The following is a 26,119-nucleotide window of genomic DNA, read 5'->3' as shown; positions in this document are numbered from 1 at the left end:
TTCATAAAGGAAGACACGTAAGACTTTAAAACAGTATGAACGGTAAAGAGTGGTAAGGCGTGCTGGAGTGTGTAGCTGAAGGGGCATACGAGAGGGGAGGTTAAAAAAACGGTAAGAATGAATGCTTGAAATCGCTATGTAATTTCACGCTTTCGAATATACGTAATTACAGAATAGGGAAGGCAAATGATAGCAGGTATTATTTCACAGTGTTTTTGCTATATATGGACAACAAAAGCTCCATATGCTTAATAAAAGTCAAGTTACATAGCTATATAATTTATACTTTTCTGAAGCATTCCTGTGCTCTGAGTTTCCCTGACTGCCTAGCATTTACAAAGTTTATTACTTCTTTAAATGAATTTCACTGACCACAAGCAAGGTATGTACCAAAATAGGTGTGTAAGATCTCTATAAAGTAAGTAAAACTCATCTAAAGAAATTAGGAGAAAATTTCCTAACATTTTTTTCTGTCTAGTAGGATCTGATTCAAAATGATCACCTACCGTCTTTCTTGTTTAACTGGATGAGAGCTAAAAGGATACCCAACTCTTTTGTCACTGTGAAATGAAAATTTATTACGTAATTATTTTAGGAAAACACATATTACATGCATAAATAGACATTATAATTATCATATTTCACTGAAATAACATTCGAAGACTTTAAAAGATATCATCAAACAAAATTAATTTCATTTGTAATAAATGAAGCGTAAGACATGGAAAACATGATTCAGCTGTGTTCATGACCCAGCGATTCACTATGAGTAAGAAAAAATTACTTTCATCTAAGATGAGAGTTTTTCTCTAGCTCTTTTCGCTGATGCCTATCCAATATGATCTTTCTAAATAAGCATAACATTTTCAAAACTGTCCTTTTGATTAGATATTATAACTAGATCTACATTCGGTCCTCTAAAGATCATGAATCCTGAATAAATATTAAGATGGAAATATGTCCTTCTTCAAATGTTTGTAAGTCATTGGCTTATTTTTTTTTTTTTTTTTTTTTTTTTTTTAACGATCATAAGATGAAAACATTGGTAACGTTCTTTACTAGAAATTTTCACACGAATGTAACAACAAACTCATCCACAAACACCTTGGCAAAACCTACCAGATCTACTCATCAGAAGAAAACATCAAACACAGGTGTCATTCACAAGCAAGAGAAGAATTTTCCTTAGAATCAGGGCATGGGCTTGTGAAACCCCGGAATGAACCCTGACTTCACGATTCCGCCTTGGAAAAGTTACGAAACATCTGTGTCTCAGTTTCATCAATTTAATGGAAGAAAAAACCCTCGCTTTGCAGGGTTTCTGTCTGAATGTGACTGATGTAACAGTCAAAAAACACCTAGTACAGTGCCTGGCACATAGCAAGCTGGCTGTAAATATTACACCATTTCCCAGATGGGCGTTTGATAAACTTACACCGTTTTATAGCTGAGTCGCAATTTTGTGGCTCATTGTCACCCAAAGCTCAGCCCCCTTGATACAAAGATAGGCGAAGATCTGGTCACCATGAGACAGCACGGTTCTTTGAACAGACAGACATTTGACCCAAATGAATCAGATTTGTATTTTCCAAATGATAAATCAACCACTGCTGGATTTATCCAGCGCATGCTTTCAATGCGTGGTGACTTTTAAGAAGCGGCTTTCAGAAAACTACTCTCTTTAAGCAAAAGTTCATTACAGAATGAAAAAAAAAAAAGGCTTTGGCCAATGTAGAAGAAGCTAGAAGAAACTGCCCCAGCACAGAGAGGTGAATACTCCACACACAGGTTCCTCACTCATAAGATAGAGTTCTACCTAAAACAGTGATGATGACTATTGAACACGGACATTTGTAAATTGTGTTGGGCCTCGGAGATGTGACATTATAGCAAGAGCAAGGACAGGAACGTAAACACTTTGTCACACATACCAGAGGACAAATATTTACCAAAGAAAACTTACAGAAACTTGATTTAAGATTTAACTTAATGCACGTGTTGAAAGATGAAAAGTTAGCATTTTCCTTAACATTAAATTGCATTAAAAAAAAGTATTTTTGTAATTTTTTTTCGTCCTCTATCTTTTTTCTTGCAGTTGGCAAGGTGTCAAAGGGTAATAAAGAGGAAAAGTACTTCCAGATGGTTGGTCTAAGCAAATTGGGCGGAATTTTCCTGTAAATAAAATGGAAAATATACGTAATAAAAGCCCTGCTGAACACCTATCAAATCCAAACGACTACTGTCTGCATCGTTATAATCCCCTCGCTAGTTTATGGCCTCGCTCTGTTTCAAAGACTTCCCCAAATTCACATAATGTTCTGCAGTGCTAGAGTCGCCATCACATCTCTGACGTGGCTCAGAAATACAGACTGTGAAATCTTCAATTGCTACAAATTTCCTCTTTGGGACAGAGTTGAGAAAGTTGGGCAGCAAAATATTAGTAATAATATTTTTTAATTGAGTTTTTCAAAGGCAGCTTTCACCTGACCCCTTGTGTTACTCTGGACAGTTGTCGGTAAAAATGAGGGAGGCAAATGGGTCAACGGATCATAAATTAACTCGCGATGCTCTCAGAAAAACTTACTCTGGATTTCTTCAGCCTTCAGTTGGGGATTGGATTTCTTCCACTCTTTCAATCCAAAATTCATGAGTACAATAAATGGGAAGAAAAAGCCTTGGGAATTCGATGTGCGAGAGGTCAAGGAAGACACAGGTTAACCGATGGCAGTGTTTGTCCACTCTACCCATTTCTGAGCTCTGACCTCACTAGAGCATGAACCCCAAAAGGCGGGCCCCACACTTTCCAGCAATTAGATCCAGGTGGAGGTGAGCCTCCCAGAGCCTCCAGGTCCTGCCCACCTCACCTGCTGGGTTCTCCCCTCCGTGTATGGGACGGAAGTGTCGGCATAAGATCAAGAGCAGGCAGTGTGAAAGCTGCACCATGTCCAAGGCCTCGCCTTCACAGACGTGTGGCTACACAAGCACACGCAACATCTTCAAGACTCCTATTTGGCCTGCTTTTAACTTAATAGAGTGTGTTTAGACCAATAGCTCAAAACCAAGGAAAACTAGACTCCCTCTGCCTGGGAACATTTGGCCATGCCTGTAGACAATTTTGGCTGTCCCAGCTGGAGGATGCTACTGGCATCCAGTGACGAAAGGTTGGGGATGCTGACAACTACTTAAAATGCCCATGAACGACCCCACGAGAAGAAACTATCCAATCCCAAATGTCAGTAGTGCCGAGGTTGAGAAACTCTGATTTAGACTGGGGGGTGGGGAGGATGCAATTTCAGTAGCATTATGCCCTATCAGGAGGAAAGAAATTGGCAAGACCGATTTCCAGACGTAATTATCAGACCCGCTCCCATGATTCCAATCTAAGCTTGGCCATTTGCTCTCGGTTCCTGCCACCCAATAGGAATGTTCTTTATCATCTGCCTGGCACAACTGTCATCCTCAGTTCACAAATATTGAGGGGACACCAAGCCGTAAGCTCCCTACCCCTGAAACTTTTCTCAGCCTCTAAAACAAGAACCCTGGAACAATCATTGGACAACTTCCTAATTATCTTAAGTCCCTTACAAAATCTTATGTCCCTTACAAAATCTCCACGTGAAAAATAAGAGAGGCAATGTACAGCAAGGATTTCAACTCTGCTGTATTATTTTAAGATGCTGTTGCTTTTACATTTTACCCATTATAAGTTTCACTAAAATAAATAAATAAAACCAGACAGGCACAATTCACAGACAACTGGTTTTCAAAGAGTCTTTTTTTTTTTAACATTATAAGCTGCAACTACTAATTGAATATGCTATCCTACTGGATTATACATGCAGAATATATTTACCATTCAAACTTATGCACATCATCTGCTTTGCTAAAACATTTTCCTAAGTTTCTCACACAAATCTACATTTATTTTAGCCTGAGGTGGAATCCTCGTGTATGTACTTTTTCCCTCAACTTCTCATTTCGTTTGATACCAGTTATTTCCGGCACTGCCTATAATTCGCAAAGTAGGGACCGACTCATTTCTTTTAGTATTGAGAGTGAAGGGGAACACAGCTGATCTTCTCTCTTGAGACATCCCCCTCCGCCCCCCACTTCTCTACCGTTATCTTTATCATCCTAGGATCTGTACACCCCTGGCCTATCAGCCATTTTGACTGATAACGTCATTCGAACATTTACTAAATCCCTCCTGCTTTAGCTTGGGCTGCTGTAACAAATTACCGTAGATTGGGTGACTGAAACAAAAACATTTATTTTCACACTTCTGTAGGCTGGGAGTCTAACACCAAGATGCCGGCAGATCTGGTGTCTGGTGGGAGCCTGACTCTTGGTTTATAGAATGTTGTTTTCTCAGAGTGTCTTCACGAGGCTGAGAGAAGGAAAGGAAGGGGAGAAAGCGGGGGACAGGGAGGAGAGCAGGGGGTTAGGGGGTGGAAGCACAAGGACCCAATCAACTCCTTAAAGCCCCACCTCCTAACGCCATCACATTGGAGGTTAGAAAGTCAACGAGTGAGCTTCAGGTGGCCTAAACATTCAGTCCACAGCGCCTCCTACAGGCAAAAGGGAGCAAAGTCAGGGCGCACACTCCATTTTCCGCGTTCTTTGACTCATTAGCAGCAGCACTTGGTTTCAGCATATAATCATCGGACCCCTTCTCATGACTGCAGTCAATATGCTTGCCACTTGCTCACAATTCCCGCCACCCAACAGGAGTGTTCTTATCCTTGGCAGGGGACAAGTGCCTTCCGTAGATCACAAATACTGAGGGCGCACTAAAATATGAGGTCCTTAAAAACGGTAACTCTGACCTCTAGGTCTTTATAAACCAAAAAGTAAAAACCTTGTCCTACATGTGCTCCTGATGTCGATGAGGACAAGTAATGTTGTAGAAAGTGCCCAGACACCTATTGGTGCAAAGAGGGGCTCAGGCAGGTAACAAGTACCTGAGCCACTTGGGATGAGGCAAAGGATACAGAATGTGCCTTGGCCAGAGGGAAGGACGAGCCCAGGCAGAGCATGGCGGTGCAAAAAAACCACGTTCGCAGGCACGCTCGGTGAGGCAAAACCGCATCTCTGAGCTGACGGTCAAGGGCCAAGGCAATGGCGGACCCTGGATGCTGACCATCGAGCCGCCTTGTCTCCTATGGAGCCCAAGGATGGGGTGGCCAGTGTCCGGACGGCAGAGATAAAATGGGAGGCTTTTTCTTTTTCCCGGGGTCTGCATGGATACACCAATATGCGATACACGTAAATGTTTATAAATGACACCCGAATGACTTCTGTTTATTCATCTAGGGAGCATTTCATTTTCCTCCAGAATCGGTGTATGACAAGATATGGAAAAACTCAACGAAATCAATAGCTAACCAGCAAAAACAAATCAAGTTTTCAGAAAGGCAAATTAAGAACGACTTCTGTTTGTCTGTGGTGTCACAGAGGGAAAAGCTGTGACACAAGCAGACGCTTTTCGATGTGCACCCCAAAGGCCCCGTCAGGACACCTGCGGCCAAACCACTGGCTTTGGGATGCGCTTGGCGGCCATATTGGTTCCAGATGCTGTTTGAATCATGAGCAACAGCTGCACTGATCCATTGCCCTGTGTGTTACTCGCCGGTACACAGGCACACGCGGCACTCCATCTTGAACCATGTGCAATGTGCTAGAGCTCTTCAAACAATGGACCAGACAGTTTGCTGACACTCATGGAACCCTCCATCTTTGTCACTGACTTACGTGTACTTCTCCATGCAAGTTATTTATGTTTCTTCCCCCACCCCAGCCCCAGCCAGTTTTCTTCCTTTTGAGTAACAGCAGCAGGATTTGCTAATGGAGTCATGATGAGGGACTGTATTATATTCAATCTTTCTGTTTATACAACACTTCTTGAATAAAAAGTTAGGCATTCACCGTTATAATTTACCTTAATTATAGTATTTGTCGCTACTCATAATAAACAAGAGGATAATGGTATTTGCACACACGGAAGAGGAAAATGAGACGTGGGAAGCATTTTTGATGAGCGCGAGGTTACTCAGGTGCTGGAGAGAAAAGGAGAAATGTATAATATCCTACATCAAATCCCTAGGGGCAGACTTAGGACTTCTAATCCACTGCTGGTGAATGTTTATGTTCTAAAAAGAAAACATTTGAAAGGAGAATAAATATTATCAGAAGACACTCAAGGACTGCTACCATGATGGTGGGGGCTGGGGAAGAGCCCGTATTCCTTGTAGGAGCCATGTGAAGCCCTTTAAGAAATGAAGAGGCTCTGATGATTTTACGAGTCGAGAACTCTGCTACGTCCGGAACGACGCTGGGAGAGTCCATGGCCCCCAGACACCCTAATCGTCACACTTTGTCAAGTTCAATGCTTGTCGCAGGGCTGTTTCTTAGAAGTTGCTTCTCTCCCTATCTATACATTAGCATTCTAGGGGGTATCCTTCTAGATTTTTCTCCATGTTTATGGAATCACATACAAACACGTGTATACAGACTGGAGAGGTGAGGGTGTTCTTGCTTTATAAATGGAGCCTACTTTTCTCATTAAATGATATGAAAATCTCTCCATGGTAGCCAGGTATGATTTAAATTAATCTTTATATAGCTGAATTACTTCTGAGGCATTCTTATACTCTGATACATAATCTGTAATCTGTCGATACATACCCAATATGTGATGTAGTTTTTTGAGGATTATTTTTTTGGGGGGGAGGGCAATGAAAATAATACTACCATAAAACCCAGTATACATACCGTATTTATGTAAGTTGGTGTTTTTAGTCTTATAAGCTATACTCCCAGAAATGATACTGTGGAGTCAGAGTTTGTATATTTTTAATAGAGGTTGTCAGACTGCTTTCCCCAAAATGTAAACCATTCCCATATCCATCAGGAATGGGTAAGAGTCCCTTTTTATCAGCATCTTTACCAGCAGTAAGTGTTTTCTTTTTTAATCTTTTTTTTATTTTTGCCAGTCAGAAGATTTCATTTGTATTATCCTAACAGTAAAAGATGGAACAACATTTTATCTTCTTGCTAGAGATCTGCATTTATTCTAATATGAATTGCCTATTTATATCTTTACCCATTTTCTTATAGATCAAACTTTTTATCAATATGTATAACTATATATTGGAAATGGTAACCTTATGTCTACCACATACATTGCAAATCTTGTCTCTATCTAATATTGAATTTGTGATGATTATTTATGTTAGCATAACCATAGAGGGTTGTTTTTTTTTTTTAATAACAACCAAATTATATTCCGGCCCCTATATTCCCAAAAAAGGAGGGAATCAGCAGAAAATTCATATTCTGTAACTGCTAAAATTAAGACTAAAACATCCACTGAAATATAAACTTGGAAAGAATCCAGTATAATAAAGCTACATTTCCAAAAATGCATTCTTCGCCATTGACACAAACGGCATCTTTCCCCTCCCTGGCTGAGAAGACCATGGTCACACGTGAAGTCAGTAACGTGACCGGTCCTACCCTATGAGCTGGCTATAACTAACCCGTTGCTCTCTGTAATTCTTAAATCTGAGCAAAGCATTTATTTGAGGGGTTTTCAGCCCAGATACTACTCTATGCTCTCTCAAGGATGAATTCTATGATCAGAACACACGCAGAGACCCTCTGTGACATGCTTCGCTCAGAAACTGTCTCCATCACCGAGAGAATCGGGAATCTCGAAAGGAGGGTGGTAAAGCTGTACAAAATGGGCTGAATTTGGAGGAAGATCTGACTCTCTGTTTCTTTAAGACGGTATTTTTCCTCCGTTTAGAGATAAAGAAACAAGAAGGCTAACAGCAAGATGCTGTCCACCAGAGAATCAGCCCCTTCGATTCTCATCGAGAGTTCCTGTTACCCAGTTCTGTCATCTCCCAGAATTTTGCAAGTAATAAAATCATAGCCCTTTTCGTTAGATGGTAAAGAGGGAGAGAAATACATTCATCACTTTACCTGATCCTCCCAAGATCTTTCAGCATTATTGGCTTTTCTATCTTGTTGAACTGTATCAAACTATAATTGGTATTGACAATAAAGAAGATGTTTTATGGTGCTTCTACTTGCCCCCCGCCCCAAACAGCGGAATAACATTGGCCTTTCAAAAGGATGATGGAATTCCCTTTGAACTCACTGACTCCGTCGGAAAGCCTAGATCCACTGTTAAATCATATTATAATCACAGGTGATACATTCTCCGAGTCTCAGGGGCGACTTGTGTGTAATTGTTAAAAGCCCTGACCAGTTAAGGAAAATCCCACCTTTATACTTTACTGCCCTCAATGAGCTGCACATTATTCATTTCAGAAGAGACACCCTCACTACATGTATTACCTGAGATCTGAACACCACACATGACCCTGCAGCAGAGAAGAGAGACCACGAAACATTACAATTCAGGTTGATGGCAAGTTGTGTTGCTGCAGCTTGATTTCTGACCCCAGCTGACACTCAAAATGGCATACTTAAGGAGCGATTATCAATCTCTAAAAATAACACGAATTTTAAAAATGGGATCTACTATACACCATAGTATGTAGAGCTAATAACAATATCCAATCGAATGCTTAAATTTGCTAAGAGGGCAGATCTTAGATTAACTGTACTTACGATAATATTAACAGTAATAGCGATGGAGGCGCGAGGAAACTTCAGATACATTTATGGCTTTGATGGTACTATTGGGGTTTTATAGGTACATCCCCAAACTCATCAAGATCTATACATCAAATATACATAGCTTTTCATATGTCAATCATACTTCAATAAAGAGGTTTTTAATATGATCTTTTAGATTATTTATAAACTAGATTCTATATTGGCATTTTACCAATGAAATGATCCACTGGAAAAAATAACTTACTCTTTAGTTCATCTCTGTTAACAAGTGCTTGATCACTGTGCCTTACAAATTATGCACATCCCTTTCATAGGGGTCTCTGTGTGGATTCTGGATGCTCAAACCCACTACTTCTCAACATATAGCCCTATACCCTGGCTTACAACAGAATACATCAGCCTCGGGAAATCTTAATGGCCAGGGCCAAATCTTATTTTAACTATGAGAAATGTAAGCCTTCAAGTTTACATTCATTCATAAGCCAGATGCATTTCTCTTTGATAGAAAATCAAAGTTCTAAGCCACTGATAAAACTCCGGTGACATCCTGAGCTCCATAGCTTTGATCTTCCTACAAAAGGTGGTAATGATGCAAGTGGCATTAACTAAAATCCTTGCAGGAAATCAAACACTGAGGGGCTGTCTGGCTACAGCACTATCTGGTGTATTATTATTAACAGTGTGTCATGGAGTCTCTTATCCAGCACATTGCAAATGTTCACAGAGATTCATTTAGTCAACAAGTACTCTGACCGCTGCCAGAACCGACGCTGAGAACATGAAACACACTGGCAAAAATATTTGGCAGGCCTCTCAAATACCAAACTTTCACTAGTCCAAGGTCCCTGGAAAAAAAAAAAAATACAATTGTGATAATTAAAAGAACACGGAGTAAAATGAGAGGACAGAGGACAAGTTTTTATGTAAGAAAGTAGCATTTCAGTAACAAGGAAAACTGGGTAGATCTTGCAAACTCGTGTCTTGCTTTGCCCGACGCCTTCTAAGACTCAACTGGGAAGAGACAGCTTTTGAGAACCATAGGAGCCTGAACTGCTGATGGGAAGAAAAAAAAGCAAAATAAAGGCTGACAAGAACTGCCATCACCTACCTCACTATAAGAATCTAACCGGATGCCTTAGAACCAGAATGGCGTTTTATGTTATGACAGTGGGGAATTTTGCTGCTAAGATGCTGAACGAAATCTCTCAAGAGCAGAATTACCTTTGGGACTTTTGTCACTTTTAAGATCACTTCTGAAGCATCAAAACACTACTATATTAAGTGAAATATTATGAAGGGCTCTCCCATCACCCTTCTAGAACATTCCAGGGCCAAGTTTCTGTCTGAGATATGCTTGTCCTCCTGAAGGTCAATCCTCGGTGTGAGGCCCTGGCTTATCTACTGTCGATATGGCGATGACCCTCAAACATTCACCTCTTCTTCCAAGAACCCTCACGGGGTCCTGGCTCACACATGTAGCTGGCTGCCCTCTCCAACTGGATAAGAGATGAGAGCTGCCGACTCTAAGGGGATGTAACCCTAGGAGAACTCTTGTTTTCTTTTTCTCCAAAACTTGCATCTCCCCAAGACTTCTGTCTCTATAAAGGTCCACCCTCCACCAACTTTCTCAAATCCAAAACTTACAATTCCTTCTTAAATTTCCTTTGCATCTCGCCCAATGCCCCAGCCATCGGAGTACCATTGACTCTGCTTCTAAAATCATGACAAATCCACCCAGGTCTCTCCACCTCCACCAAGGACACCCTGTCTGTGCCACCATCATGCCTTGGTCAGTCACCTATGACGAACTTCTAACTAGTCTTCTTGTTTCCCATCTTGCTACCTTACAATCCATTTCCCCAATAGTAACCATGACAACCTGAACGACCATTTAAAAATGCAAACAAACCCTGTGCCACCATTGCATTTCCAAAGGCTTCCCAACACCCCTAATGAACATCCAGTTTCATGTCCTGCCTTACAAAGCCCTGCGCACTCCAACGCTTGCCCACCCACCGCTGTGGCCTCAACTCACGCCACGCCCCCTTCCCCACCACGCCCACTCTCCTTCACGCGGCCTCACCCCGACTCTCTGCGTAGCACTTACCACGACTGACACTTTTTCTTATTTATTATGATGTAATCATTGTTCATGGTCTAACTTTCCACCTAAAATGCGTACTCCACGAGAACTGGGAGCTTGTCTTGTTTGTCGGTACATGTCCAATTACGAAAGCGATCTCACGCACTATACGTGCTCGATAATATCTGTGGGGTAGTGGATAGAGGTTAGTTCTCCTTGTCACGTTCCTTACCATTTTCAAAAAAAAAGTGGTTAGTGTGTTTCGTCAAGAATAGAAACATGATTTCCGATCAGACATCCCACTAGTCTGCGATGATCTCCACAGACAGGAAGAGATGCTTCAGAGGCATATTTGTTTATACAGATGTTTGTCCATCCGGAATTTTCTTTCAAATGAACCACCAATCATGTGTTTTCAGCAAGGAAATTATATAGTGCAAGTGGGTTCCAACCCTCAAAATATTTGCTAGCTCAGTGAAATAAAACCAAGATTCTATTTGCAGAAACCTATAGCTGCTTTATTTTGCAATGACATTCAAAGTAGGGAGGATCTATTGCTTCATAATTCTTTCGATAATAATATTCTGCAATGGAGCTCCCTTGGTGACCTTTAGCAAACAAGGGGGTAAAACGCACACTGGATTAAGAAGTTATGTGTCATCCACTGGCCTTGGCCATCCGGGTGACTTCTTAGTGACCTTGGTCAAATAAGGGCGACAAGCACAGGCAGGTGGAGGTGACTCAGGAAGATACACCCTCTACACTACCTACACTTGAAAAACTGGCCTGAAATCAGAGAAATAAGAAGAAGCTACTCCAAATCAATAGTCTTCACAACCATGCACCTGTGGTTAGAAAGGTAAGTTTTAGGGTTATCCGACCATTTACGATTTGCTTAAGAAAACAAAAATTGCTTTGTAAATGCTCTGCCATAAAGACAGAAAATGAACAAGAAAATAAGAGCCAAAGTTAAAATTTATACAAGACACTTAACATTATAATCACAGAACAAAGTTAGATCATTGAAATTCATTTTTTGATTATTGCTATTATGCTATCCCAGAAGAAACTGCTAAGAACTTTACACACATCTTTTATATACCTGGATTATGAAATAATCTTAGAAGACCACAACACAGTACATGAATTAGAAAATCATGAAAAGAAATGTCATTGGCTCCATAGAAAATAGAGCAGTGGAATGATAAAGTTAGCATATAACTATGCGTCCAACGAGTTAAGAAGGAAGACATTCCAGGAAAATAGAGAAAAGTCAGAGTAACTTAGAAGGAAAGAACTAGACCTGCCTACTAAAAAGGCACAGTGACGACGTGAAAGGCACAGTGGCTCAGCGATGATGTTTAGAACGAGCACGGACACAGAAAACACGTGGCCGTGTGCATGCTTTGCGGAGGCTGTTCCTTCTCGTTTGGCGCCTCCCAAGTGTCCATCCTCCTACGTGCTGCCTCCAGCCGTGAACACAGTTGTCAGCACGACACAGGTAGGTTTGGGGATGGCTGATAAGAAAGGTGGGCAACTGTCCACACCGTTCGATAAAAAACGTGTATGTGCATGTGCGTGCGTGTACGTGTATATACACACCCACACGCAAGCTCTCGTATGCTCACAGAGCCAAGTTAGTGAAAGACCGTTTAGTTTAAGGTGTGCGGCACTGAGAGCTTCCTCTATCAGGTGCATCCTCCGTAGCTGTCAAATAATTTACCGGAAATTCATAATTAGCCACAGAGCTGGGCTTTGGTACACTGTTTTAGATGTTTTTTCATTGATTATAAACCCTCCCGACAGACCTTCACAAGTCCCAGTAATAGTGCTATCTATGTCTGTATCATCTATGTCTCTAAACATATATATCCATATACCTACATCTGAACATCTACATCAACATCTATATCTATATCTGTCTATGATCTATAGCTTTATTTCTACCCAAGTCTCTATCTATCTTATCTACTTCTCTATCATCTATCTATCTATCTATCTATCTATCTATCTATCTATCTATATCTATCTATCTTCTATCTATCTGTCTCTATATACTCAGCTGACCCACAATTGTGCACCCTGCACAGCAGAGACTCCTTAAAGATGCGACATGTATGTACACACAAGTATCAGACTCCTAGGACTACGACCTCGAGGTTCTGAGCTTGGTCCAGTGCTATAACAGTCATGCTGTCTATTTTTACATATAATAATAAGTACTTCTTGAAGAAGATACTGATGAAATTCTGCTATGACATGACAGTAGGTCCAAACACTCAATTTAAGAAACGTTAAATGCCAAGAAGGACTGACATCTGATCCCACAGTGGAGGGGAGGGCCTTGGCCCGCATGCTACTCGATCCTTCTTGCCTCCTTTGCAATTTTCTTCACACAGTATAGACAGCAGGCAGGGACAAGAGACCTCGGAAGGATCATGCACTCTTTCCCATTTTTGACACACTAGGAATGATGTTAACTTACAGGGAAAGCACTAGAGTGAGTGGCCTCAGCTGGACAATATGGGGACAGTTTATAAGAAACACAGCAAAACTAATTCTGTAATTATTGAAAAAAAATCATGAAATAAATATCTTAAATCAAATGAAGCACAATCATAAGGCAGGTGGAAAGTGTTTTCATCACCCTGTTAAAGGCCATTAGACAAGTCGTGTTTTAGAAAATATCAGTCGGAATCACGTCATTAGGTAACACACACATCTCCAACACTCGTCATGTTCCAGGGAGGTATGTACTGGGAAGATGGACGCAATCAAGTCAAGAGCCTCGCAGTCTGAAGAAGAAGACTACGTGTACACAAGGAATGCTACACAGAATCCAACTCTGAGTTGCCACTGAGGGGACACACGTGGGAATGTGGAGACATAGAGTGGGTGCGACTCAGACAGACCCGTCATAGAGAGGGTAGAGGAGGTGATGTGTGAGCTGAGAACTGGTGAACAAGCAACTCTCCCCCGACTGAACGACATGGGGAAAGTCGGACCAAACGCACTGAACTCTGGCTGAGGGCAGACGTGGAATAACCTCACTCCTTCCTCTAGCGGACAGTCTCACGGACTTCCAGCTCCATGTGCAAATTAGAAATAAAGTTTTTCTCACTGAGTATGAAAAAATCCCAAAAGACCCTCCATCCATCCATCCATCCATCCATCCATCCACCCATCCATCCTGAAACAAATAATTACTGACAGCTTCTTCTGCCTTAGCCCCTTCTCTGTGCCTGGAGGTGGTGCGGTGTGATCAACATAGGCAGGAATCCCTGCCCTCGTGGAGACTACACTGTGGGCAGAGCAGGAACTACATAGAGGGTGAGAGCGTTAGGGAAGGAGGTGGGGTCAAGTCACTGGACCAGCCTGGCCTCCAGTGGTTGGAGGGGAGGGAGACGAGCAGTTACGGTAAGACGAAAGGACCAGAGACATAGGCGGGCCCGGCCGGGGAAACGCGGTGTCCTAAAACCAGATGCTGAAAGTGCCTCAAGGAGGCGTGAGAGAGCCACCGGGCGGCGGGAAGGCCTCTGACTCTGACCCTCAAGTGCAATGCGGACGAATCCGCAATGGCCGGATTCAGCAGCGCGGCCGTGACAGGTGACCTTGATGCGGCAGAACCAATGCGAACGACTGAGGGGTCGAAGTGGGTGTAAGAGGAAATGGAAACACAGGAGTTGAGGATAACAAATACAAGCGAGAAATGTCAAGGAGTTTCTCTGTAAAGAGGAGAGAACCGCATCATAGCTGGAGGGGAAATGAGTCCACGGGCCACTCTTCTTAAGATGGAAATTTTTGCGTTCCCATTGGAAAGACCCAGGGGAGAGAGGGAAGTAAAGACTGATGACGCAGGGGGAGAGGGGAGAATCACTTAAATACCGTCTCTGAGCAGGAGAGGGAGACGGAATGTCTGCACCCAGGCTGGAGTCACGATCTCCACTAGAATGAGTCAGAGTGACCGCCAGACGGGACTCGTGACCAGCCAGCTTTGGCAGGTGCCTCGACTTCAAGCCATCGTTGTTGCAAGGATGTGGCTTGCTATGGAAGGAGGAGAAAGAGTTCTCCAAAGGTCTATGGCCTCTCGACGATAAGCCGGGCGGTCACCACCGCCCCACTCAAAAAAATCTGCACTGTGGTAAATCACTTAGATGCCCCCACCTAATTCCTCTACATGGGAAATACAGGATTTCTTCACCATTCTTAGATATGGTGACATAAAACGACGGTGGCATTTACTTCCCAGAATCTCCTGACCATCTTTCCAACCTCCGCGTTTTCTGCTTTGGTTTAACCAATAGTGGTCTCTGTCCAAGCTTTAAGCAAAAGCAAATGAGACAAAAATACTCTCATCCCTTTGTGGCCTGGGAGGCTGGAAGAGACACGAACATGCACGAAAACCACATGATAAGCTCCAGGAGATAAAACATGAACTGATTTGGTTTGCAACCCTGCAGCCGGAGAAGGCTCTCCACTATTCTGACCTGGAGACGACGATATAGGAAAACCCCAAGTCCTGTGACACCCAAAAATCCAAACGCAGGGTCATTTTTAAGCCCTTGTGAACATTCTGCCAAAAAAGATCTTACACACAATTTAGTTGAAATGGCAATTTCCTTCCATGCACGTAGAAAGCTTCAAACCCAAGCAATGAACCCCCAACACATCTGCCCCCCTAACGGGCGACTGTGAATGAACGGCACACGTTCCCAGCCTGATTTAAACGTGAAACAAAGAGAAAAAAACGGACTCTGACCTTCCTCACACATGTGCGATTCACAGATATTTACAGCAGCTATCAGGCCGGCAACCTCCAGTCCAACAACATACTTGGCAGATGCTCACCTAAACAAATGGGAAAATACGGACAAATCCCACACGGAAGAGAACAGGAGTAGAGAAAAGCAGGTTTTCCCCAGTTTTATGATGGGAATTCCGGTGACGCCCAATGTGGATCATGGGAGCAGACGACTCTACGGTGAGTGAACTTTGCTAACGCAGAGTGAAACGCAGAATGTGACACAACAGATCGGATGTCCCCAGACCTTTCCGGGCCACTTCACGGGGCTCTCCAGCAGGCCGACGAGACAGCAGCATGGGGCAAACGAGCAGAGTCCACGGATATCACGCTGCTGGCGTTATTAAGAATGATGGGCTAAATCTTTATCCCAAAATACAACCACTCAGCATGTGATGTACTGTGTCGATGACACACATAGAAATGCACTGCAAATACCCCAAAATGAAATTCCTCTCGGCACGGAGGCACCAACAGAAACACTGACAGCTCAGTAAGCAAAACGTTACATCGAACATCAGCAGCGATTTTCTTCGGTGGAGGCATTATGGGTGAATTTTTCCCTTACATATTTCCCATAATGAGCATTCACTAGTCACTATTTTAATCCTTTTTTCTTCATTCTTTCAAATTGCCAATTTTACCTTTCAAAATCTTAGACAGTGACTATTTGGCTCATGAGGTACCAATGTCCTCAACTGCAGAGAGAAGCTCTTTACAATTTGGTAAATATTGATATATATATATTGGTCGGATAGGCTTTCTACCACACGTGACTTGTGTGTAGAGATTATATGTTTGCATGTGTTTATTGTTAAGATGACTGGATTATATTAAATATGTTATTCTATAACTTCTTTTTTTCTGGTTAATAAGGTATCATGCATAGCTTTTCATTACTTTTATAATCATTATTTTTTTAAACCATGGCAATGAAAATGAAGAACGCATTCACTATTCATGGAACATGTACACAGGAACCAGTAGCTCTTGAAAAAGGCCACCTCCAAACATTCTGCTACCTCAGGATCACGGATTTGCTACAGTTAATTATTCCTGTGAATGACTGAATGAATCAATGAATGAATGAACAAAACACGAAAGTCGTTCCCTGCAGAAACTCCTTAAAGAAACACGAATGAATTGGTTCTCCTTGCCCTTCTTTTTACATAACCAGTAGAGGGTCTTTTATAAGAAAAGAGCATTCTTTTATAAGAAAAAGTTAAATTTAAAAAAAAAAAAACACACCACATTTGAGGTATGTGGCAAAGGGTGTCCCCATGTTACCCCATGATTTACGTATGTCAGTCTCGTTCAGACTTGACTCTTGTTCTAGTAAACGTCTGCTTTCGCTTGTAACAAAAGAGGGAGAATTGATACCAGAATACTTTTGCGCAACGTAATTATCAGAGAGCCCACAGCAATTGCACATTTGCCCGATACGCGTAAGCAGCAGGAGGGGTAGGTGCAAGGTGAAACTGAGAACGGGCAGACAGCCGCACGTGGGCCGGAGGATGCTGTGCCCAGGGTGCCCTTTCAAGGCTTCCTGAGCGACTTCACCAGGGAGAAGGCCCCAAGTAGTTTTGCCACAAACGTGTGTCTTGCCGAGAGCTTGCCCATGCACTGCCGTTTTTAACAGCAGAGATCGGTGACGCTCATAAGCTGTCACAGTATCTGAACCTATAAAATCGTTGGTTTCGTCACTTCTCCCGTAGACGAATGGCTTACCAAGGAGGGGAGGGGGACGCGTTTCTTCGATCATGTATCACACTAAGGACCCAGCGCCATCTGCACGCTCACGCTCGACGCTCACACACCAGCGCTGCAGAAAAGAAAAGAAAAAGACCCTATTAACCCACTTTAAAAGATGCTGTGGTCTTTGCGTCTCAATTCTAGAATGTTCCATTAATGCCCTGCACGATCAGAGTAAGCTGCTTTAGGGACGTAAGACTTTAAACAGTGATACAGGACGGCTTGGAAACCTCACCAGGCTCGTCCCGGCTTAATATCACATGAGCTGAAGGATTTCACTCTTTAGAAAAGGAGAAATGAAAATCCAAATGCCGTTAACACATTAAACAAATCTCCGGAAATAACGGAAAGGACCATCATTTCAAACCCACTCGAAGCCAGACCGGCTGTGTGAATTTACCCATTTTATGACGGCTCTTCCATACCGTTTTGGGGAGCACTGTCCCTTAAGTAACGCATTTTAAAAATAAGAGATAAATGCAGAAGGTGCAGAATAAACTATACCACAAATCTGATTTTGTGTTTTTATTTAGGTGTTAATTTATTTGGTGAACAATATGAGCTTTTATGGGAAAAAGAATTATAAACCATAAAAACGATTCACTTTACTAAAACCAAGTAAACCCATATGATCTCCCCATCCGATTTAACATATAAAAACCTTCTATCTGACATATATATATATATATCAATATTTACCAAATTTATCTTGTGACATAATGAAAGTCTACCGCAAAGCACCAGCCTGCCTAGAACCCCGTATGCCAGCAGGTGAAGGAACGGGTTACTTCCCATTTCTCGTTTGCAAAGGAAATGTGTCCATCATCCCTGACGCATGCCTGTTATTTCGAATACTGCGCTTGACGGCTCATGCTTTTCCCATTGTCCTAGTTCGCAGACTTCCTTTTTACTCTCTACACGGCAGCTTCCGGCTGCCGCAAGCCCGGAACGCACTGATGCTGCCTCTCCCACCCGACACATACATTTGGGCAGCAGCTGAGAATGATGACAAGAAAGGGAGAGAAGAACTTCCTGGAACATTCTGGAACATCCTGGCTAGTCCTCTATTCAACGATTCCCACACCACCTCCTTCAGTCATTATCTGAAAGCCATCTATCTGCCTGCAGAAAATATACTGAATTATAGCATCTGGAAATTTGTAAAATTTTATATCTCCTAAAATGCAATTTGGAAATCCTGAGGTTCAGAGGCCAGAGGACAGTGGCCAAGTGACACCGTCTCTCTGAGAGGCTCCTGCCCCCAGGAGGTGCCTCGGATGGGTTCCTAGGAAGGGCGGGGGTGACCCGAAGCAACACATTCAGAATTGCCCACGAAGACGCCCACAGCCCAGGCGCACTGACACGGTGCAGCATCCAGGATTCCGACTGGTCCCAGCAGAGTCTTTGAAGGTTCGTGACATCATCTTCTGGAAAGAAGGAGGTGCAGATGCAAATCCTTGAGGCCAAAAGAGGAGGAAGGGAACTGTCCCCAAGGTAAGGAGACACGCTCAGCCCAGGAAGACTTTCTAGGGGCGGCCAATTCTCTCTCACGGCACCATGATATCTCCTTCGGGTGTGGCGACAATGAGTTGGTTGGGACTTCTTTATTAGACAGCATGTTTGAATACACTGAGTTTCTCTCCAGAGCCCTAAAAATCTGTTTTACAATTAGTACTAACATTTCCTTGTATTTGTTTATACCTTGATGAAAACGTAAGTAATAAAGTTGGACAGATCCACTGGTTGCTGCTATAAATACCTGATGATTTCTATCAGCTCCCACGTGTCAGAACTGAATTAAAAACAGGGCTGATAATTAAGGTCTGGTGGCTGAGCCCCCCCAGTGAGGTCATAAATTAGCTGACGTGGCCCCTCAGCTAGGACTGCAGAAAACGTCCATCTTCTTCAATGGCAAAGGAGACAGGCCAAAAAGGAGGCGTAAGAATTCAGAACCACAGATGCAACCAGGCAACAAATACCACAGGAGGAGAACATCCCTGCCGAACCCCAGCCCCTCCTGTGAAGAGGCACCCTTGTGCACCAGAACGCCCAACACGTGGGTCCCCATGGCTCAGGGGCCAGTGCAGCTTCCTCTAGAATCTGCGGTCTAAACCGGAAACCGGTTCCAGCCACAGAAACCGGGCACACACACCCCAAAAGGCTTAACTACGCCTCTGTTTATATCAACAATTAACGAGACAGTTCACCAACCTGGGCCTGAGGGCCAGTGGACAGCATCAGGACCTTCTGCTCCATGAGACCAACCCTCACCTGGGTACAAGCTCCACCCACTAGAGGCATACATATCACTCAACACGACACCCCTAAGTGCGAGCGAAATCACCGCGACAAAGCAGTGACCTTGAAGAGGAGCTCAGCTAAAGTCACGGATAATGTTCCCTTCAGGTTTGGAGGCTGAGCTCGCCCACTCCCCACTGAGGTCATACGTTAGCTGACGTATAAGCCACAAATCACTGGCATAGTCTCTAGAAAACTGAGTAGGTAAAGGAAGGACAAAGCCCCAGAGGCTCGCCTCAGGCTGGAGAGTGGAATATTCTGAGATGGATCTTAATTTACCCATGAAATAAGAAACTTCTTATGTTTTATTAACATATAAAAGTCCCCATGGACTCACTTCCATGTTATCTTCATTCTTTTCTCTTTTAGCTGAGTGTCAGCTGTAGTGGAAACATCCTAGAATCGTCTTCTGCTTCAAGATTCTCAGTGAGAGCTGCGTCCCCCAAAACTGCCCCTGGAACCCCTGTGCAGAACTAGCCGTGCAAGGCATTGAGATTTATAAACAATAAATCTTCCCTGGTAGTTCTACCCTATAGTCACCTCTTAAAATCTTCTCTAAACTGAAATGCATAAATAAAACTAAAACATCAATTATAACTTAGCTAATTATAACACATGGCTTTCTTCTAAAACATACCCCCTTCCCCCAGCCCATTCTACTCAGAATGAGGAAAAAAACGTGGATTGAAACATTCTCCTGGAGATCCAAGATCAGCAGAGTGGTGACCATTATCCTGAAGATACATGAGAGAAATTAAAATTTCAGGCCAGTCTGGAGAGCTCCGTTTAGAAACCATACCACAATAAAATCACAAGAAACATAGTGAAAGTGGACAAGACCACCCGGCATCATAGAGACGCTCAGTGGAGGGTGGAAGCAACCCCACAGGGGCGCGCTGGGGAAACGGACAAGCCGTTAGCCTAGGGTTTCCCAACCTCCAACAACTTTGCCAGTACCAGGAGCTCGAGGGACATCTCGTCAGTAATCAGGCGGTCACGTCACCTCCCCGCACAGCCATGCACGGTGAGTGGGTAGAAGACAAAGCAAGAACCGATTCTGTTCTCGGCAGCTCATACCAGCCACTGTCTGATCTGCGCTACGCAATTCAGTAAAACCATAAAGAGTCGGATGGAAGGGAGAGGCTACTTCCAGGCGGAAGAGTCAGGGGCAGCTTCCTGGGAGAAGGGAGACGTGATCCGGGCTTCGAGGGATGGGTGGTATATTAACGGAGCGGACGAAGAGTATTCGAGTGGGTGCACGACAGCGCACGGCAGGGCAGGCAGGAAGCCCCGAAAACCTGAGGATGGAAAAGAGAGCCATTTGGGCTAGCGCCAGGCTGAGCCGGAGCAGGACTGTCTGGTACCGCCCTTGGGGCAGGTGAATGTGTGGTACCCCAACCTTGGGGCCAGCTGAGGTAAGAATCTGCAGGGGTGCAGACCGAAAGGGGACAGGTGAAGCAAAGTGGCTCTGCTGCAGTGGAAAGCCAGGCCTGGAGGCGGCGGGGACACACGCGGAGAGCTGGCCTCGCGCTTCTGTCGGTGGGAAAACCTGGACGCCAGCAGGAGACCGCGTTCCACGTGGGAGGCCGAGGGGCGGGCAGGGGCGGCCTCAGGGGCGAGGGGACCGGCGAGGGGACTGGCACGCACTGCCCAGCATGGCCAAATGGGAGGAGGACTCAGAGGAGCTGCTCCAGACAAAAAACAGACAGAACAATAACACGAGTCAGAGGGGAGACTTCACCCAAGGGAAGAGCGAGTCACCACACCGAAGGCCCAGCGGAAGGCCAGGATGAGCAGGACGGCACCTCTGCAGGGGACGGACAAGGAGGGCAGAAACCAGGGGCAAGGAGCCGCCACGGGAGAACGTTTAGGTTTTAAAATTTGTTTTTAGAAAGACTATATAAGTCATTGCTCATTTTTGCAAAACGTGAGTTGTATAGAAACTGAGCGTGTGCTACATGAAGAATGAATGAATGTCTTTAAATTTAAAGCAATACTGCAAACGATGAGAATCAGAATTTGCTCGCTAGGAGTTAAAATGCAAAGTTAAGTACAGGGTTGTTTTGTCGCCACTGGTTCGGTTGAGAAATCCCATCTGGAGACTTCACTACTCAGCGGCGGACGGGGGCGAAGGCCACCTGTTCACCCCCTGTGCGGTGACCCCTTTTCTGACGCTGGCGCTCACTTTGCTCTTCCTGCACAAGGTCACCCCTGACTGTCTGCATTGCCCTGCACGGTCCTCGGAGACATCCCAGTGGACATTCAGGGGACAGAAAGATGCTGCCTAAAATACAGGCAGACTCCTGTGGGCATGGGGTGGGGGTGTCAACAGAAACCCCCAGCCACTCAAGAAAAGAAGAGCAAGCGCTGGCAAAAGGAACAGAGAAAGAGGCGCCAAGACAAAAACAGTCCAGAGGAGAGGGGACAACGGAGACGGGAGGAAGGACATTTGAGAAAGGAGGGAGGGGCCGGAGACACACAGGAGCAGCGGCCTGCAGAGATATTCAGGTGCTCTGGAAAGGTGCAGACTTGTAAGGACATAAACAACCACAAGGACCTCTGCTCCTGCTCCTAGCTGCCCCCACACTCCTGAGCAAAAGTCCTGGCCTTCAAGAAAACAATGTGACGAGGAAAAGCAACTGCACAAAGCTTCAGGTGATGAAGAAAGCGTACGGTAAAGGCAAAGGCCTTACTTTACCACGGTAAGTGCCATTCTAGCTGGCACTGGTCCCTCCTCTCCGGCCGATGCCTCGGGGGTCGGAGGCTGACGCATGGAGTCGGTTCCCTCCAAACACAAGCTTGCTGACCACTTTCTGTTCAAGACAGGTCAGGGTTCAAATGTAAAGCTTAGCGTGTCTTTTTTGCGGATTCGTTCAGTATCTCCATCGAACCTCTGAACGTTATCTGACGTGACGATGCCTTAGTGCCAAGAGCGAGGCTGGAAAGGGACATGATGCCGTGGCCCATGGCTTAGGATGCTTTCTGGCTTCGAAAGCATTCCTTCGCCCCTCGGTTCCCCCGCACTGGCCGGCGAGTGGATTCCACACTGTACTCCAGCCAGATTCCGCGTTTGCAAACAGCATCCGAATCAAGTAGTGTTTCCACAGAAAAACATTAGTGCACATAGCTGTGCTTCAGACAGTTAAAGAAGTGTGCGATAGAGCAAATGTACGGGGGGGAAATCATCTAAAATCGGTTCCTGAGAGCTGTGACTATGCACTAATTTCGTGCCCCAAAAAGTAAATCAATGTTTTGCCTTACTTTCCCTATCAGTTTATATGGCCGATGAGATACTTTCTCCTGGTCACAGCCGAGTACGGGACGTGTGGCAGAATGACCTGTGTAATGCCACAGTCACTTGGAAGGGCTCTGTCCTGAAGGAATTCACCCTTTAGAAGAGCTTTCTTCCAAATCGAAAATGACTTCATTAATAACCAGCTGATTATTTTCTATAGACATAATGCCACATATTGGTCCAGACGATTTAATACAGAATCTCTTCGATAACTATCTTGTGTACACTTAAAAATAACAAGTGTCAGATGTCACGGTTTCCCTTCTTTAAAACTCTGTCTATCTTAGGGCCAAAGTAGTAACATCTGGAGATCTGCCCCAGTGATGGCCGAGGCCTCAGGGACAGTGATGGCCGAGGCCTCAGTGTCCTCCCACGGGGACATAAAACCTCACATTTGGGTCATTCGATGATGCAATCATCAGGCTCTGAGACCAGGCAGAGGCAAATCCTACCTTCCAAAACAAGAGCTGGCACTTCTGAAGGTTGTTCCCAGAGAGAAAGACGCACCAGGAAGAGAAATATGCCTCCTACTTGGAGCCTCCACACCCAGATCCACCCGGAACCCTCTCTTCATCACTTGGCTGTCGCTGTCAAATGTGATGCCTCAGAAATATTAAACACAGCTGAGACCTTTAGAAAAGGAAGGTGAAAGCTGGAGATTTTATTCCTCTACATGTTGACTAATCTCAACAACATTTCAGAAGAAAGAAACCCAATTGTTTCCCATTCAGTGTTTCTGCAGATCTCCCTTTGTCGAGTGCATAAAGCTGGCCGGACCACGGACCCTGGAGCCCACGTAAATGCCTCAGCAACCGGAATAAAGTTGGAGTAAAACACTTGCTTTGCTCCCACGTCAGACAGCGAGATGTGCTCTGAGCGGCTAAGAGGCATGGAACAGAGGGAAAGAAAGAACGAGGCAAAAATGCCTTCTTTATGAAAGCGAACCAGTTGCCAAAAGCCAAGCAACTGCTCAAAACGAGCGATTGCTAAAATCGGCTTTCTAAGGACACGAGGTCTCCAGAGAGTGACTACTTTTTTATTTCTACCACCCTGTGCCAAATTTCCAAAGGGCGGGCTCGCTTTTCATGCAGACGATTTTGAAGCGCTTGCACAAGTGGTCAATTTTCATGGGCAGTGGGCCCCTCGGCTTACATGCTGACAGCTAAATCGATGCATCCTTTGCAGATGACATTCTCGGTGCCCAGAAAAAAGAGGCTTTTTGAAAAATGCGGCCTCTCCATTTCTACTCATTCAGGACAACACGTCCGACAAGATTTCCCCTGTAAGCAGTAGTTTGCCCATGCAGAAGAGATTCAAGGCTTAACTCTAGATCTAAATTCAAGACTCTAAGATCAACTCTAAAGATTTAACTCTAAAAACATTATATAACCATCGATACTGAACTTCTGTTAATGCACACAGGAAAGGCTGGGTTCGTTCATCCTGGTCATTACACAGGAAGAGGAAAATATCTGCCATGGATTAGACCCGACATTGGCACCAAAGCCTCCCCAGAATGAAGCTGAACTGAGGCAGACAAAGGTCAGCTGTTAGATCGTGAAAGAGAACAGGGACCGACTTGCCCCTGGAAAGATGGCTGACTGTAAAATTCACGGTGAATTGTTAGTGACATGGCAATGGGTTCAATTATTTTCCTAAATCAAAAACAGATAGCATTTTAGACGTTGCCACTACAAAGGATGCACTCTCCCCAACTCGGTAGAGAGAAATGAAAAGGGCATTCTCCTTCGACGTGTTGAAGGGGAGTCAGCTCAGCACGAACACGCAAGCCGACCCGGGGGGCGTATGGAGCTGTGTCCGTTCTGAGTGTTCCAAGACCACATCTAGGTTATGTGTCCAGGCTTTCACATCACTGTCTGACGTGGTCTCCAGCAATCTGCACCAAGCGAGTTGTGTTTGACCAAGGCATCAAACGACAGTGTCGTTTTTTGGCTTAAACCCCACAAATACTCTGAGTCATTTCAGGATATGTGTCTCCCTGAAGATATGAAGAATAAAAGACTGTTCAATGCTGCTGAGACCAGTCCCAGTGACCTGCTGGGTCCTCCATTGTCAAAGGCGGGTACCAAGGACTGCAGAAGGGACACTCACGTGTGGGTCACAGTGTGTGGGTGAGTGAGGCATTCGCCCCCCCAAGCGTTGGTTCTGGGCTATTGAGACTACAGAAGCCTTAGCATGATATAAATCACTGACTGTGTTGCATAACTAAAAGTCAAAGTCTGTTCTAGTTGTCATCCTCTTAATATAAATTAGTGATCAAAACAAGAAATAGGCTACTTCGCATTGAACCAGATGGTGTCTACCTTCCTATAAACACTGCTGTGTTTAGAATGTTTACACGTGTGGAGGAATCAAAATTTTTTTTTTTATATTGGGCAACTGGTCACGTCATCCATTTCAGCACGAACTGTACTGAAACTTCCTCCCGTGAGGAACCAGTGCAGGTTCACTAATGTTTAAAAAGCACTATGGTGGCCGCCTGGAACTAGTCACGACGCCAGCCTGCCCATCCCGCAGCCTCCATCAGGGAGAGAGCTGATCAAACTGGACTCGCCAAGCAGAACCAGAAGGCCGAGCATCGCCTGACGCAAACCCGCCGAGGAAACAGACTCTCCTTCGTACGAGCCGAAGATCCTTCTTTCATTTTCTATGCAACACACGCCCTTCAAAATTCCAGCCCAGGAACCTGACCCCACCTGCGCCCCTCTCTCTATCCTCAATGAGTGACCCCATGGGCCTAGAAAAGTCACACCTGGAGAGGAGCGTTGGATGATGTAAGAAAGTTTCTGAGCTCATCAATGATTAAAGGAGCCATAGGACATCGCTCACCATCACATTCAATAAAAGAGCACTCGTGGGACTAACCGGAAAGAAACAAGGCCGGTTGGAAATGCATCATTTTCTACAAAATGGCGCCCCATCATTTCCCTCGACCAGCTCTGCCAGCAAATGTGAAGATGCAAGGAAAATACGTAGGACAGCGCCCGGCGTGGGGTGAGCCCCGCGTGTCCGCCCTGCGGGGCTGGGTTCGTCTTTCCCTTTCATAAACTGTCAGGAAGACAAACCCCCTCTCACTGGACGAACAGTATTAAACTGACCACAGGTGTGGGTTTGATTTTTCCCCTTGGACTTTTATGAGCTGCTGAGACAGCAATGCCCTTCTTTGTGGTTCATATGAAGTTTTTTTTATGATCCTCAATCCAGAACTCTGTATTTCTTG

General features: G+C 44.4%; 1 protein-coding gene across 3 annotated transcripts in view; it reads right to left on the bottom strand.

Moving 5' to 3' along the window:
- The window catches only part of SEMA5A (semaphorin 5A), a 417,033-nt gene that overhangs the window by 308,815 nt on the left and 82,099 nt on the right, over window positions 1-26,119 (bottom strand). For 2 of the 3 annotated variants that reach the window (XM_039842786.1, XM_039842784.1), the window contains exon 2: window positions 17,262-17,355. The exons of the other annotated variant lie outside the window; for it this stretch is intronic. The gene's annotated coding sequence lies outside the window, so the exon portion shown is untranslated. The remainder of the gene's footprint in view (window positions 1-17,261; window positions 17,356-26,119) is intronic. 3 annotated transcript variants of the gene reach the window in all.

This window comes from Pteropus medius, unplaced genomic scaffold (assembly GCF_902729225.1).
Source record: "Pteropus medius unplaced genomic scaffold, Ma_sr-lr_union100, whole genome shotgun sequence".
Taxonomy (NCBI): domain Eukaryota; kingdom Metazoa; phylum Chordata; class Mammalia; order Chiroptera; family Pteropodidae; genus Pteropus; species Pteropus medius.
Note: the sequence above shows the minus strand (reverse complement) of the source record. Positions and strands in the feature narration are given on the sequence as shown.